The sequence below is a fragment of the Silene latifolia genome, chromosome X (assembly GCF_048544455.1).
Source record: "Silene latifolia isolate original U9 population chromosome X, ASM4854445v1, whole genome shotgun sequence".
In the NCBI taxonomy this organism is placed as follows: domain Eukaryota; kingdom Viridiplantae; phylum Streptophyta; class Magnoliopsida; order Caryophyllales; family Caryophyllaceae; genus Silene; species Silene latifolia.
The window spans coordinates 123,930,283-123,945,828 of NC_133537.1; the positions used below are offsets into that span (position 1 = coordinate 123,930,283).

At 40.7% G+C, this 15,546-nt stretch overlaps 1 pseudogene; it reads left to right on the top strand.

Moving 5' to 3' along the window:
• The first annotated feature begins 7,501 nt into the window (after positions 1–7,501).
• Positions 7,502–7,601, top strand: LOC141624806 (small nucleolar RNA R71; annotated as a pseudogene).
• The last annotated feature ends 7,945 nt before the right edge of the window (positions 7,602–15,546 follow it).

Below are 15,546 nucleotides of genomic sequence, written 5' to 3' on the forward strand. Positions count from 1 at the left end.
CATGAGCGCAATGATGCTAACCCGAAAGATCATGCAGTTAGGCTACTATTGGACCACCATGGAAGCCGATTACATAAACTACGTCAAACATTGCCACAATTTCCAAATCTTCGCTAACATACAACACATATCACCATCCCTTTTATACACCATGACATCACCCTGGCCTTTCTCGTCCTGGGGCATCGACATCATCGGAAAAGTCAACCCGACAGGCACCAAAGGGCATTGCTTTGTCCTTGTTGCAATCGACTACTTCTCCAAATGGGTGGATGAACAGTCCTATGCAGTCTTGATCGCCAAACAAGTGGCAAACTTCATCCCGGACTACATCATCTGTAGATATGGGGTACCCCATAAAATCATCAGCGACCAAGGCTCCCACTTTCGGGCGGGAACACAAGACTTGCTGGATAAGTACAAGATCAAACGACACCGATCATCCCCTGTAGATACCTCGTTTCTACACCTCCCGCCAAACACCTAGTGATGATTAGGCCGCATGTTTAGCATATGTCGCGATTTTATGACGTTTCGTAAATCAGTTAATAAAAGGTAATTCATACACTTGTGTCTACCCCTTGGTTGTCATCTAGGTGTCATTACGGTCGTTTTGGCAGTAATTAGAGTACATTTGGAGTCCGGGTAAAAAACCGTCTTCATTTCCTAAAACCGTCAAATCCTGAGTCAAAAGCAATGTGCTTGTCTACCTAAGGTTAGGATATCATAAAATGTTATGGGTATTTCTCATTTTGAGTCCCGTGTCACTTCTTTGGGACAAACGTTTAGTTTACATTACATCAATTGAATTCTTGCCAAAACTCTCTCACGAAACTTGTTCCAAGCAACACGGACAATAGTTAGACAATAAAAACGATACATAACCTAAATAAATTACGTAAAATGAAAGCAAAACAAGATAAAATGAGTTTATTGTCCGACCACGGACTGAAAGTTGAAACTTAACAATGAATCCATGGCTAAACCACGAGACTCAACAATCGATCATGGCCAAACAGTGAGTCTCAATGTTCAACCATGGCCAAACGTTGAGCCCCTACGTTTGGACCATGGAAAACGTTGAGCCCCTTCGTTTGGACCATAGCCAACTTTGGACCCCTTCGTTTGGATCATGGCTGAACATTGGATCTCAACATTTGGTCCATGGCTGAACGTTGGATCTCAACGTTTGGTCCATGACTGAACTTTGGGTTGCACAAATTTCAGATTTACGCAGAAAAATCGCAATGTTTGCTACTACTAAGTCAATACGTGACGTAAATCAACTTTCGAATAGATTTAACGATGCGCAAAAAAATTAAAATTAACCAAATAATGAAGCGATTAAGTTGTTTACGTACTGGTGATTCGGGATCCGTCATGTTAATTAATCTTGTTAATTGTTGTTGTTGGTTTTTTTAAAAAAAAAATTTAGTTGATTTTTACTACAATTTGAGAGAAATTTTTTTAGAGAAAGAAAGTAGTGTTAATGTGCAAGCGTAATTATCATCTTTTTAAAAAAAAACGTCGTCGATGAAAATCAGCCCTCTTTAATATACAGTATATGGGCCTGGTTTTTTCTTTTTGGTAAAATGTAAGTAGTATTATTATACGAAAGTGAATAACCAACAAATTACATAAACTGTTTTCTTATAACTTCAACTTGTAGAAAATATGAAGTAAGCATATATAATTAAATCCATTTTCTATAATCTTTATTAATCCTTCCATTGCTTTGCCTCATTTGCAACCTGATAGAAATATCATACATCACTGCCATGATCAGAATTTCTGGTCTGATCAACACCTCTTCAGTCTGCATTTGTTACGTGTTTCCCATATCTTATATATGGCATGTTGTATAATACTACTATATAATAGGGTGTAGGATTCTATTTGTGCCTAATTAATAAAGTAATTACCAGACAACATCTTAATGTTAAAATGGACTAAGTTAAGAAAGAATCTTTGGTTTTATTCTTCAGATTGATACCATCTTAAATATCGTTGCAGTAAAAAAAAGGGACGTGATAAATCCCGCACATCATTTTACTCAATCCCGCACTTAATTTCGCCTTATTCCAAGACTACTCCTCTCATATCTGCTCCTCATCAAAGGAGAAACAAGAGAGAGAAACAAGAGAAATTAAAAAGCCCCAAATATTTTTCTACCGGCATCCTCCCTCACCGCCGACCACCCCACCACACCCACATCCACCCGACGACCATCCCTTCACACTCCTGTCCTCGTACGACAACACTTTCCCCGCAGCCAACCATCCCGATTTGACAGCTCCTCCCCGCAGCCGATGATCCCGGAGTCGACAGCCCCCTCCCCACCTTTCTATCCCGTTTGTCTACCTAACTTGAAGACCTTGATATTGCGTACTATTTGTGGGATCAACTGGATCTCCTGGACATTTCTTCTCGTTCTCTTAAGAAACTGGTACTAATTATTTGGAACGACGATGAAGAGAATAACAGTGACCTTACGCATATTGATACCCCTAATTTGCAGTATTTTTAGTACAGCAACAATTTAGCTACTCAATACTGTTATACAAATATGAATGCTATCACATCTCTGTTGAAGCTCCTTTGTGGCATACGTGTTGTGAGGACTCTCTTCTAACCCAGCTTAAACTCTTCCGAATGCTGTCTAATGTGGAGCATTTATCTCTGGTTGAGAACTTTATGTGTGTGAAGTGGGTTTGAGTGTAATTGGAGCATTATTTGATTGGTTTTGCTGGAAATTTGGGGTATGCATCCGAGGAACAAGTATTTACAATGCTGGATCTCGCTGAATCGATTTTTAGTAAGCTAGATATCCAACCCAGGCTACAGTCTTTAGAACGCTGCAACAAATCTTTAGAACGCTGCAACGGATCGTTCTTTGGTGAAGCCAAGCGACGGGGACATAAGTCAGATGAACAAGTCTTGTTTGTAATCAAGCTGTTTGTACTTTTATGTTCTTGTTTGTTTTACTAAACATTAATTTTGGTTAATGTAATTGATGAAATGTAATCATATGGTTTTCACCTGTTGAAGACGAGTGTGTTGCAAAACTCGAGTACCCCGTATAATATATCTAAAACTAGTTGAAGACAAGAGTCATAAACAAATAGCTAAACAGTTCGACAACCCCCTCCTCAAAGCAAAGAGCTTGTGTAATGCCATGGAGAAAGAAGGGTTAGTAACATTATACCCACCATCAACCATCAAGTTAAGCCCATTCACATACTTCGCCTCATCACTTGCCAAATACAACGCCACGTTAGCCACATCCTCCGCTTCAGGGGTCACTCCTTTAAGCACTGCACTTTCACATAGCAACCCATCTATCACACCCTTATCAATTATACCCACCTCGTTCTGTAATTTACAACCGATGTTTCAACCTACAACCACCGCATATCGACCACCCTTCACTCGACGCCGACTTCTCCAACCACCATACTTCGGCCCGACGTCCCCACAACCACCCTTCAACAACCAATTAATCCAAACCCTAATTGCTATAAAAACCCTTATTTTTAATAGGAAATACATCGACTAAAAGACGGGGTGTTAATAAAAATTATTGATAAAAACGATCCATAATAGTCTAACGATGAGGGATTGAGTAGGTTAAGAGAGAGAAGTGTTTTTTATTCTTTAGTAGTCTTTTGAATTCTGTTTTTTTACCAAAGGGCAAATATGGAAAATTAGAATAAAATGTGTAGGATTTAGCAAACAAGTGTGTGGGATTTAGCATATACGTTAAAAAATTACACTCCATGGAGTAAAAATAAAATCTAGTAAACCACGGAAACTATGGAGCAGGCACACTAATCAGTTATCATTGCTATTTGAAAATTAACTACTTCTTTTATCCGTGAAATTCACGGGGCGCTATTAATATTTCACAATATGTTTGATGAAGTTGTAAAATTGTTTGAAAGAAAAATTTATTCGGTAGGTGTGGATCATAAATAATACTCCCTCCAATTTCATTTATTGTTTCTCTTCCCTTTCCATCCATTTCCCTTATTGTTCCCTCTTTCCTTTTTTGGACAACTTTGTGTGGTCCAAAATCAATTTGATGTGGGGTCATGTGTATTGTGTGGTCCAAATTGATTCCCTTATTTCTTATGCCAAAAAGAAAGGGGAACAATAAATGAAATTGGAGGGAGTAACAAATAACGAAAAATGTTTGGGTGAGTAGACCTGGTAAACGGTAGACCTGGCAAATCGGGTCAATGGGTCGGGCCAATTCGGGTCGGGTCATTTTGGGTTTCTAAAATATTCGGGTTAGTTCGGGTCGGGTCATTTCGGGTTTACAGGTCTGTTTCGGGTTTGTTGGTCGGGTTGTTTCGGGTCAAGCGGATCGGGTCATTTCGGCTCGGGTCATATTCGGGTCAATAATTAAGAAGGAAAAAGGCATTTCAAGTCTTTTGAGGCCAATTAAAGTTATGTTTTGTCGGGCCATTTTCGGTTTGGGTAGTTTTAGGTCGGGTCATTTCGAGTCGGGTTAATACGGGTCTATGAAAGCTTGGGTCATTTTCGGGTCGGGTCGGGTTAATTCGGGTTCCGGGTGTCATTCGGGTGTGGCAGTTCGGGTCAATTTTGGGTCTCGGGTCAGCCTTTTTGAGTCGGGTCAATCGGGTCGGGTTGATTTTTCCAGGTCTAGTAAACGGGTCAATCGGGTCGGGTCAACTTCGGGTCGGGTTATTTCGGGTTTGTAGAGTTCGGGTCAAATCGAGTCAGGTCGGGTCATTTCGGGTTTGGATCATTTTCTGGTCAACTATTATCAAGTTATTTGTGGATAATAATCAGTTTGCAACAATAAACATTCTTGTCGGGTTATTCCTGGTCGGGTCAATTCAGGTTCGTGTCTTAAGTTCGGGTGTCGAGTTCTTCGGATCGGGTCAATTTTTCCAGGTCTATGTGTAACACCCTGGCCCAAACCGGGTCGGGAGCGGTTACTTATGATAGCTCACCAGGTTGTGTACATGGCCCACAGATCAACACGGGTCCTTTAAAGCGCATTTTGTCCTCACTCATGCGCATCCCGAGAACCTTCCCAGGAGGTCACCCATCTGAAGACTACTCCCAGCCAAGCACGCTTAACTTTGGAGTTCTTTCGCATGGATGACCGTAAAAGAAAGTGCACTTTGTTGATATGAGTAGTACTTCCAATCCCTTTAAGCACTAGTCATATAAGCCTATCACTAAACCTCTTCAATTACCGTGGGGTGTTACAGTCACTCCCACTTAAAGAACGCAACGTCCTCGTTGCGCCTGAGAGCATAACCGCTATCCCATAATCCTCCCCGCTAGGTGTGTGATCACAATGGAGCGTATAACCACTGCCTCCGATCACCACACGGTCGCAGGGTTTCTCTGATACCACTTGTAACACCCTGGCCCAAACCGGGTCGGTAGCGGTTACTTATGATAGCTCACCAGGCTGTGTACATGGCCCACAGATCAACACGGGCCCTTTATAGCGCATTTTGTCCTCACTCATGCGCGTCCCGGGAACCTTCCCAGGAGGTCACCCATCCTAAGACTACTCTCAGCCAAGCACGCTTAACTTTGGAGTTCTTTCGCATGGATGACCTTAAAAGAAAGTGCACTTTGTTGATATGAGTAGTACTTCCAATCTCTTTAAGCACTAGTCATTTAAGCCCATCACTGGACCTCTTCAATTACCATGGGGTGTTACACTATGGGTGAGTAAGGATCCTCTTAATTTATTAAGAAGAAAAGAAAGGTCCATTACTTTTTTCAACTATCAAGATTTGCCCCTATAATAACTTAGCAGCAAGTCTCCCTTGTGACGAGTATATCCGTTACAAGCTTGCGACGGGTCAAATACTACCCACGTACATGGGTAGATAAGACAAAACAGAATGCTACTCCCTAGGCACTTTGCTTTTTGTCTTATCTCCCCATATGGATAGTATTTGACCCGTCACAAGCTTGCGAGAGATATGCCCATCACAAATAAAAATTTGTGATAACTTACGGTCTACTTATAAAAACTTCACTTTTCATTTTATACTCGTTTTTGTGCCGGATCATCCATTTCTTATCTTACAAAAAAAAAACCAAGAGTATCCTCATGCCATATTAATAGAGTACATCATGTCAAATGAGGAGGATGGCCAATGTCAATGTTGATCATTAATTTCTCCAAACAAAATATAAAGACACAAAGTACATAAGGGAGACCATTGTTTCTAATGCTTTCAATCTTAATGTTCCACTCGAGAATGAATCACAATCGTTTTGTGCGCTTACTTATTGCGGCCCCTTTGTTAGCCATGACCTTTGAGCTCGTAACCACTACAATTGCAAGTAAGAAGAAATACATGTGTTTAGTATGATGAGCATTAATCCTCTCCATTTCTTTTTGTCTTTATTTCCTTCCATTTTCTCTAATATTACTCTCTCCGTCCCAGTCAATAGTTTACACTTGTTTTATTTCCCCATCACAAAATAAAGCAAATGTAAATTATTCAATGGGACATGTGTTTAGTATGATGAGCATGAATCCTCTTCAGTTCTTTTTGTCTTTATTTCCTTCTATTTTCTTTAATATTACTCCCTCCGTCCCAGTCAATAGTTTACACTTGTTTTATTTCCCCATCACAAAATAATGCAAACGTAAATTATTCAATGGGGCAGAAGGAGTACAATATTAAATCATTATTCATTCTCTACCTCGCTAAATACCCCGTTATATTATTTCGTGTTAGGGTGCAAACCCTTGTCCCACATCGGTAGAATAAAGATGGAAAATCGTCTTTATAAGTGTCTACAAAGTATAATAGTACGAGGCCTTTTGGGAAGGAGACCAAGAGTAAATTCGTGAGGTCTTGGCCCAAAGCGGATAATATCGTACTATTATGGGTTGTGGACACCGGTGCAGCAGAGACCCAACACGTGATATTCACGCTTCCGCACAACAAGCGGTATCAGAGCCCAAGGTTCGACTTGGGCTAGACATAAGGATTGATCAGCAGGCCTAAGACTTGAAGTTGTACACTGTAAGGTATGGAACTCCTACGGGTTGAGTCCTTCAGCAAGCCCGGTCCAGGGTTAAATGGATTAAAGGCGTCATAGGCCTTGTGGGACAAAGACCATTTGTGTACTAGAACTGTTGATCAGGTGGACCCTTATCAGATTGGGTGCCATGGCATTAACATGTTGCTTTGGTGGTTTTGAGACTTCTTCAAGCTCAATTATAGCCTTTTCAAACTTCAAGTTGATGGTATCAATATGAGCACTAAGTTGAGCACCCAATTGAGTAATAGAGTCCACTTCATGCTTTCCTCCTCTAGTAGTCTTGCGAGGTCTACTATATTGTGAATTATGGACCGCCATTTCCTCAATCTTGTTCCAAGTTTGATTATCGTCAACTTCGGTGAACATACCATTTGATCCCATGTTCAGAATGTTTCGAGAGTCTTCATAAAGACCATTCCAAAATTTTTGTACCAAGAACCACTCACTAAGTCCATAATGAGGACATGAGCGACAAGTTCCTTTAAATCGCTCCCATGCTTCATACAAAGATTCTTCGTCCCTTTGCTTAAAACCCGTGATTTGAGCTTTTAACATGCTAGTCTTTTCCGGAGGGTAGAACTTTTTGTAGAAAGCAAGAACCAACTTCTTCCATGAGTCAATTCCAAGAGTAGCCTTATCAAGGCTCTTTAACCATTGTTTTGCTGTACCAATTAGAGAAAAAGGAAATAAGACCCATCGAATTTGGTCTTGAGTCACTCCGGTTTGTGAAATCGCATCACAATAGTCACAAAAAGTCTCCATGTGAGAATGAGGGTCTTCACTAGGCATCCCCCAAAATTGGCTTCTTTCGACTAATTGGATAAATGCGGATTTTGCAATAAAATTTCCGGTTAAGTGTTGTGGTGTGGGGGTACGATTGGGTAGGTTCTCCTCGGTTGGTACGGAATGTGATGAAAACTTAGGCATTGTGGGTTGATTGTATGGTTGATTTTGTGTTGGGTTCTCCAAACCTTGTCTTGCAAAAGGGTTGATGAACTCAAGAGTATTTGGTTGAATATCTACAACCTCACCAATACCTCTCAAAGTATTTCTAGCAAGTCTTCTATTGGTTGTCAAAGTCATTTCAATTTCGTGATCAATGGGTAACAAGTTACCTTGTGATCTTCTAGACATGCAAAATATCAAACAACTCGAAAACAATTAGAACAAACCCTGAGGAGTTTTACTTCCCCAAGGCAAAGAAAGACACAACTAATAACAATCAAAGAAAATCAAATCAAGTTAACACCGTCCCCGGGAACGGCGCCATTTTTGGTCGGTCCGCTTTGAGCTTAGATTTTGGTTACTTGTCGTTAGGAGCACCTAGACCAAAACAATATTTATAACTTCACAAATAACTCTACTACTAGTAAAGAGGCAAGTAAAGGTCGGAACCCAAGGGACGGGTATTGATGTAGGATTTTCGATTGCAAGTAGTGGTGCTTATAGGTGTCACAATTTGGGTTGAGATAAAAAGATCACTAAACTAAATAAAAATAAAAGTAAACAAGCAAGATGACTAAAACGAGATGTAAACAATTGATTAAAAGCACTAGGGTGTCATGGGTTCATAGGGGATTCATGGGAATTGATCATACAAACATATTCTCAAATTATAAGCAAGCAATTATTGTTGTGATAGGATCGAGTTGGTTTATATCTTATAACCCTAGGAAGGTTTGGGTCCCGGAGCCGAATCGATTAGATTATACACCTACAAGTCGAATTAATCTTCCCTACTCAACTATATGCATGGTCTAATGAGAATCGAGTTGGTTTATGTCTTACAAGTCTCATTGAAAAGGTAAGTGATTGGTAAAAAATGCAAGGATTCATAGGCTCGCATTTCATCAAACATAACATGTGCATAAGTTGAGATCACAACAAGCAAGCAAATAAATTATGTGAACATATTAGATTAAGCATGAATCATCCCTCATATTGGTTTCCCCTAATTCCCCATTAACCCCAGTTAAGGAAACTACTCACTCATTATCAAGTTTAACATGTTAACAAGGTTGTCAATCATATCAACAAAGCAAAACATGATGAATAAGTAAAGATGATTAACAATAATTAAAAAGGGATTAAGAGAATTATACGTAATGATGATTCCAAAAATAATAAGCAAAGAATAATAGAAGTACTTGATGAATGATTGGAAGGTTGTCAATCCTCCAAATAAACCCAAATAATCTTCAATTATCCAAAATAAAGGATGAAAAATATAGAAATTAAAGAAATGAGATTTGTATTAATACTTGATTAAAATTGGATTACAAGATTAAAGAGAGATTAGAATAATATAGACTACACTAAAGATTGATAAGAAGAACATGATAATCTAATTAGTATAATCGGGTATTTATAATGGAGATTAGGTGCACAAATTAGGGTTACTAAGGGCTTAAATGACGATTAAGTCCTTAAGAAAAGTTGAGGAAATGCTCCTCTCGAAGAAAGATGCGAGTCTCCTTTTTGCTAGTCTTTCGAAAATATGCGCATCCCGAGTAGAACAAGAAGAAGCTGGGCTGTACTGGAGAACAATTCGAGCGTCCAAAGGGTCGGGACGAGCGGATTCTGGAGGTGGTGGACGAGCGGCTTGGTGTGTGGGACGAGCGGATTCTGGAGCTCTTGGACGAGTGGCCTGGTGCTGGGATGCTCGGATTGTGGCTTTAGACGAGCGGCCCGATGTTGGGACGAGCGGATTCCAGTCCAGTGAGCTTTTTCTTCTTTCCTTCTTTTCTTCTTCCAACAATCCTCCGGGATTTTGTCGGAGATGCAAGGATCTTCTTCATCATTGCCCATCTACTACATTATTTACAAAGGCCTTCCAGTCTTGTCTTTTCTTTGATGCTTGGTCATTAGATTTGATCAATTTAGCTCTATTTTGCCACGAAAATGCAAGGTTTGCACTCCTCTCCTACCAAGGGAACAAAACCTCAAAGAATATGCAAAACAAAGGACTAAAGATAGTAAATGGCCAAAATATGCACTAAAAAGCATAGGAACGAGGCTAATTAGGGTACTAAATATGCTCAAATATTGGTCACATCAGTGTTTTCGTTCAAAAAAAAGAAACACAAATTAAGAACACAACAAAAATGATTCCAAGCTTGATGATAAATATGTGAAGATACCTGGAATGAAGGCAATAATTCCAAGAGCAAACCGGTCGTAAGCTTGTGATCTCTCGCCTCCCATATGATTAGTGAGAATGAAAACTGACAAGACGAGAAGTAAGCAACCAAGGGACAAAAGAAACAAGACTAGAAGAATTAATGGATCATTAGATCATATCCCTTTCCTCTAATATTATCAGCATCAGTATAGTTATAACTTGCATCATCCTCACCATCATCAAGTCGAGAATATTTGACATTACTCCTTGATGCCATTAAAGCACCAAAGTCGTAGGATTGTAAAATCCGAATGCAAGACTGCAATAGCCTAGCAAAAGGATAGAACATGAAGTTCGATTAAAAGGGCGTTTTACAAATTTACAGTGTGTATAAGGGACACTATATAAAAGTGTTATCATAGTATATTATGTCCCCTATCGGAGTTATATGGTCAAAGTATATCATATACTTAACGAAAATTGAGAAGCAAAATTTGTGAATTAAGGAATTAGTCACGTCCCCGATCGGGGTGACATGTCCCCGATAGGGGTAGTATGCTTTCTCTGTATTTCGTGCTTCTTAATCTGACTTTGGTGGTTGGTCATTGTTACCATTGGTTTAAAATGAAAAGGATCATACTTATCCTCTTTTTGGCAGAATGCATGCATTTGTGTGTTATTTACACACATATTATATACATATATATACAGAATGTTGATAAACATTCTGCACGTCATTTTTGCATTTCGCATTTGACATAAAACAAAGTAAAAAAAAAAATTCTCATTGTTCATTGTTCTTTGTTCTTGTCTTAAGACAAAAGAATCGTCTTATCATGCAAAGATTTCGTGTAACCCAAAGGCAATAGGGTCGAAATACTCTAAGGAAAGTGTGTTCAACACGATTCGATTAGGTGTAATATACCATTTCATTTTCATTTCTGTTTTATAGTGCATTTGTATTAGTTGTATTATTGTAATCTATTGTAATACAAAAACTACAACACTCGACGCCACTGCCGCCTTTTTTCTAATGTCGATCCCCTTCCCCCTCCCGTAGTCACTGTAACACCCCCATATACCAAGGAGCCTTAACAAGACCTTCCCTAGCATATAATGGCGTTATCATCTTGGTTGCCCGAGGACAGTAATAATCAAATGTCGATAAAAGAACAATTAAGTTAATTTACAAGTGATCAACAAAACTAAAGGTATATATAAAAGGTACAACTCAAAACACTATCAGCTATGTGAACTAGTTTTGTCGTGACTCATGATAGACTCATCCCGCCAAGCACCCAGTTATCATCCAGATCTCAACCTGCTAAGACTGACTGCTCACCATAGTAGATCACGGTAGACACAATAAAAACAAAGAACAAAACAAAACCACACAAGGTCAAAAACTGATGGAACAGGCATACAACCACAGACACAACGCAAGCACAACAACACACACACACACCACATCTCCTCCAATCAATCACCGTCACCGACTGTCCACTGGACTAGCCCTGCCTGTGGGAGACCGCAGCCGTACCAACCTAAGCCCCGCTCATCATACCGAGCGATAAACCCATGTCCATTAATGTGCACATCCCCTCCCATGGCCGGTTCCACGAAGGGCAAACTACGGGCGTGAAGCCAATCCCGCAAGTGACTCCACTCAGCCGAGGACGCACCTCGAGAACCATAGACAAACAATCCCAATCAACTGTATCACAACAACGATAATCAAAACAGCACAACACCATCCAATTACTACAATCAATCAACCATACCGACACTACATCAACCAAATCACATCAAAAGACACTCTAAACAACCAACAGTACTCAGTAAGCGAATCTACCTTAAGCGCACCGCAGCGATTCCGCGTCCGATCACATGATACCAATCAACCAATCAACACACCTATACAAACAGTACAATCATCTATCACTATCACTACAACCCTAACTGGAAACAACGATGACGATGATGATGACGATAACATACATATACATAGAAATCCGGCATCAAGACCGCTACCCAACTCAAGCATCCCATCCCCATGGTGTAAGCACCCTCCAAGAACTTTAAGGCAAGAACTATGGTGAAGGAGGAGGGGAGTGACGGCATCTAGGTTTAGGAAATGAAGTGCGGAAATGATTTGAGGTTTCACGAAACACGATTTATAATTCCCCGCTGCAAACCCGTTACTCGATCGACTAACTGACTTACTCGATCGAGTAACCCCTACTCGATCGAGCTCCCAAGCTACTCGATCGAGTACCCTCAGCTGGATCGAGTAACACACAAGCCAAAGCTCACATCGTCACCAGTCATCACTCGTAAGGTTTTCGAAGGTCAAGATTGGTGTCTAAGGCCGGTCAACGGGTCCCTAAAAGGACGTGTATTACAGTCTTCCCCCCTTAAAAAGAACTTCGTCCCCGAAGTTCGACTCATCCTCTGTGACACCCCCATACTCCAAGTGCCTTACCAGGACCACTCAGGTATAAAGATGTCACCATTTCGGTTTCCCGAGGCAATGATAATCATAAGACAATAACGAAACAACATTTAAATAGTATAAGTTTAGTGGATAAAATACAATCCAAACCAAATACCCAAAATACGGGTTACAAGCTCCCAAAACAACTGTCTAAGCCACTAAATGAAATGTCTGATAAACTACTCAAGCTACAGCGGAAGACTCTATCATCTGAAGGTGACACATTCCAGCTATCCCATGTATCTCGACTCATACCTGCTCAACAACTGCTCACCATCCCCGAATGGATCACCACAGTTTTAAAAACAATAAACGGGGTCAGTAATAATCACACAATTTATATAATCTCAACAACACAACAATCAACACAGCTCAACTGTCACAGATATACTCCGAACTCCATCACCAACTCCACAATAATGACTACACAGTAAAGTGTGTAGCCCTGCCAGAGTACCCATCGCAACAGGTTATTCCTCGCCGCCAGTGGGGGACCACAGCCGTTCCCACCTAAGCCCCGCTCATCTCCATCGAGCGATGAACCCAAATCCATTAATGTGCACATCCCTTCTGTGGCGGGTTCCACAGAAGGCAAATAATGGGGGTGAAGCCACTCCCGCAAGTGACTCCACTCAGCCAGGGACGCACCCCGAAGAACACAGACAGATACAATCAACCACATCTACTATCAACAATCAAAACCAACAATCGTCACAATACGAGTATGATAATATTCAACAATCACAAATCACAACCAACACATCATGTGACTAATACTGAGTAGGGAAACCCTACCTGGAATGCAATACAGTCAGACGGTCTCAACAACTGTTATCAAAAGGCCTCCTCTACAAATCCTCCTCATAACATACGATCATACAATTACTACCAATCATAAAAGACAACAAAACCCCCAAACCCCAAATTAGGGTTTAAAAAACCTTAACGAAATACCATAAAAACAGTACGTAGATCTTACCCTCGACGCAAGGATCTCAAGAATGCAAAGAACGATGAATTCCGACCTCTCAAGCTCCGGGATTTGTCAATAATGCGATGGATGCGAAGTACGTAGGTTGCAATCTCTTTTCAAAGTAATTAGGTTTGTAAAAAGTGTTTTATGAAAGTGACGGAAAGGTTTAAATATTAATTCGCATTATTAACAAAACCCGACAAAACACTACCCGTAAACCGGGCTACTCGATCGAGTAACTGACGTACTCGATCGAGTGCCGCCTACTCGATCGAGTACCAAGGCTACTCGATCGAGTACCCTACAGGTCAGAAACTATTTTAAACTGCAAAACACCCTTACTCCACAGAGTAAGGCCCACTCGATAGAGTACCCATAGACTCATAAAACCGTAGTATTACAGTCTTCCCTCTTTAAAAAGAACTTCGTCCCCGAAGTTCAAACCACAACAAAACAAAGACATACTACTACACTCCCGACACAACAACCAAAATAAAACTCAACATAAAAGCATGCTACTAACCAAACTCAACCCGACTCAACCACAACAAAACATACCGACACAACACAAAAAGGGTGTAAAAACTCTTAAAAACTCTTTGCGATCATCTCCTACCCCCCTAAAAGAAACAAGGTTACGTCCCCGTAACCATACATACCTGATCAAAAATAAAAGGATAACGCTCTCTCATGGCCTCCTCTGCCTCCCATGTAGCTTCCTCAACCTCGTGGTTAGACCAAGGATCTTAAGCAAAACTGTCTCACCACTCCTAGTCTTCCTAACCTTCCGGTCAAGAATCTGCTTAGGCACCTCAAGATAAGACAAGGACTCATATAGCTCTATGCTCTCTGCCTCTAACACATGTGACGGATCGCTCACATACTTGCGCAACTGAGATACATGAAACACATTATGCACTCTCTCCAACGTAGCTGGTAAAGACAAACGATAAGCAACCTCTCCAACCCGGTCTAAGATCTCATAAGGTCCGATGAACTTCTGACTCAACTTGCCTTTCTTCCCAAATCTCATAACCCCACGCATAGGAGACACTTTCAGAAGAACCTTGTACCCAACCTAAAACTCTATATCCTGGCGATGTAGATCTGTATAACTCTTTTGCCTATCCTGAGCCGCTCTCATCCTTTCCCCGATCATCTTAATCTGCTCAACCATCTCATGTACCATCTCTGGTCCTAGAACCATCGTCACAAGATCCTTTGTCGTCCCAACAAATCGGACTCCTACATCTCCTCCCATATAAGGCCTCAAACGGTGCCATGCCAATACTGGTGTGATAGTTGTTGTTGTAAGAAAACTCAATCAAATCTAATCTCTGTTCCCAACTATCACCAAAGTCCATCACACAATCTCATAACATATCCTCAAGAGTCTTGATTGTTCAATCTGTCTGACCATCTATCGCAGGATGAAACCCTGTACTCATCTTCAAAGTTGTTCTCAAAGATTCATGCAGCTCTTTCCAAAACTTTGAGATAAATCTCGCATCTCTGTCAGATACTATGTCCTTAGGGACCCCATGTAACTTCATCACATTCTTCCAATAAGCCATAGCTAATTGTGCCTTAGTCCATGTATCTTTCATTGGCACAAAATAAGCTGACTTGGTCAGTCGATCCACTATTACCCATATCATGTTGTTACCCTGTTGACTCTTCGGCAACCCCACGATAAAATCCATAGAAATGGATTCCCATTTCCACTCAGGTACCTCTAAAGACTGAATCTTACCTTGTGGTCATCGCTGTTCCCCTTTTACTCTCTGGCATGTCAAACAACGGGCCACAAACTCAGTTGTCTCTTTCTTCATCCCAGGCCACCAGAACGTGTTCTTTAAATCCTTGTATAGCTTGTCACCACCTGGATGTACTGAATACGGTGTA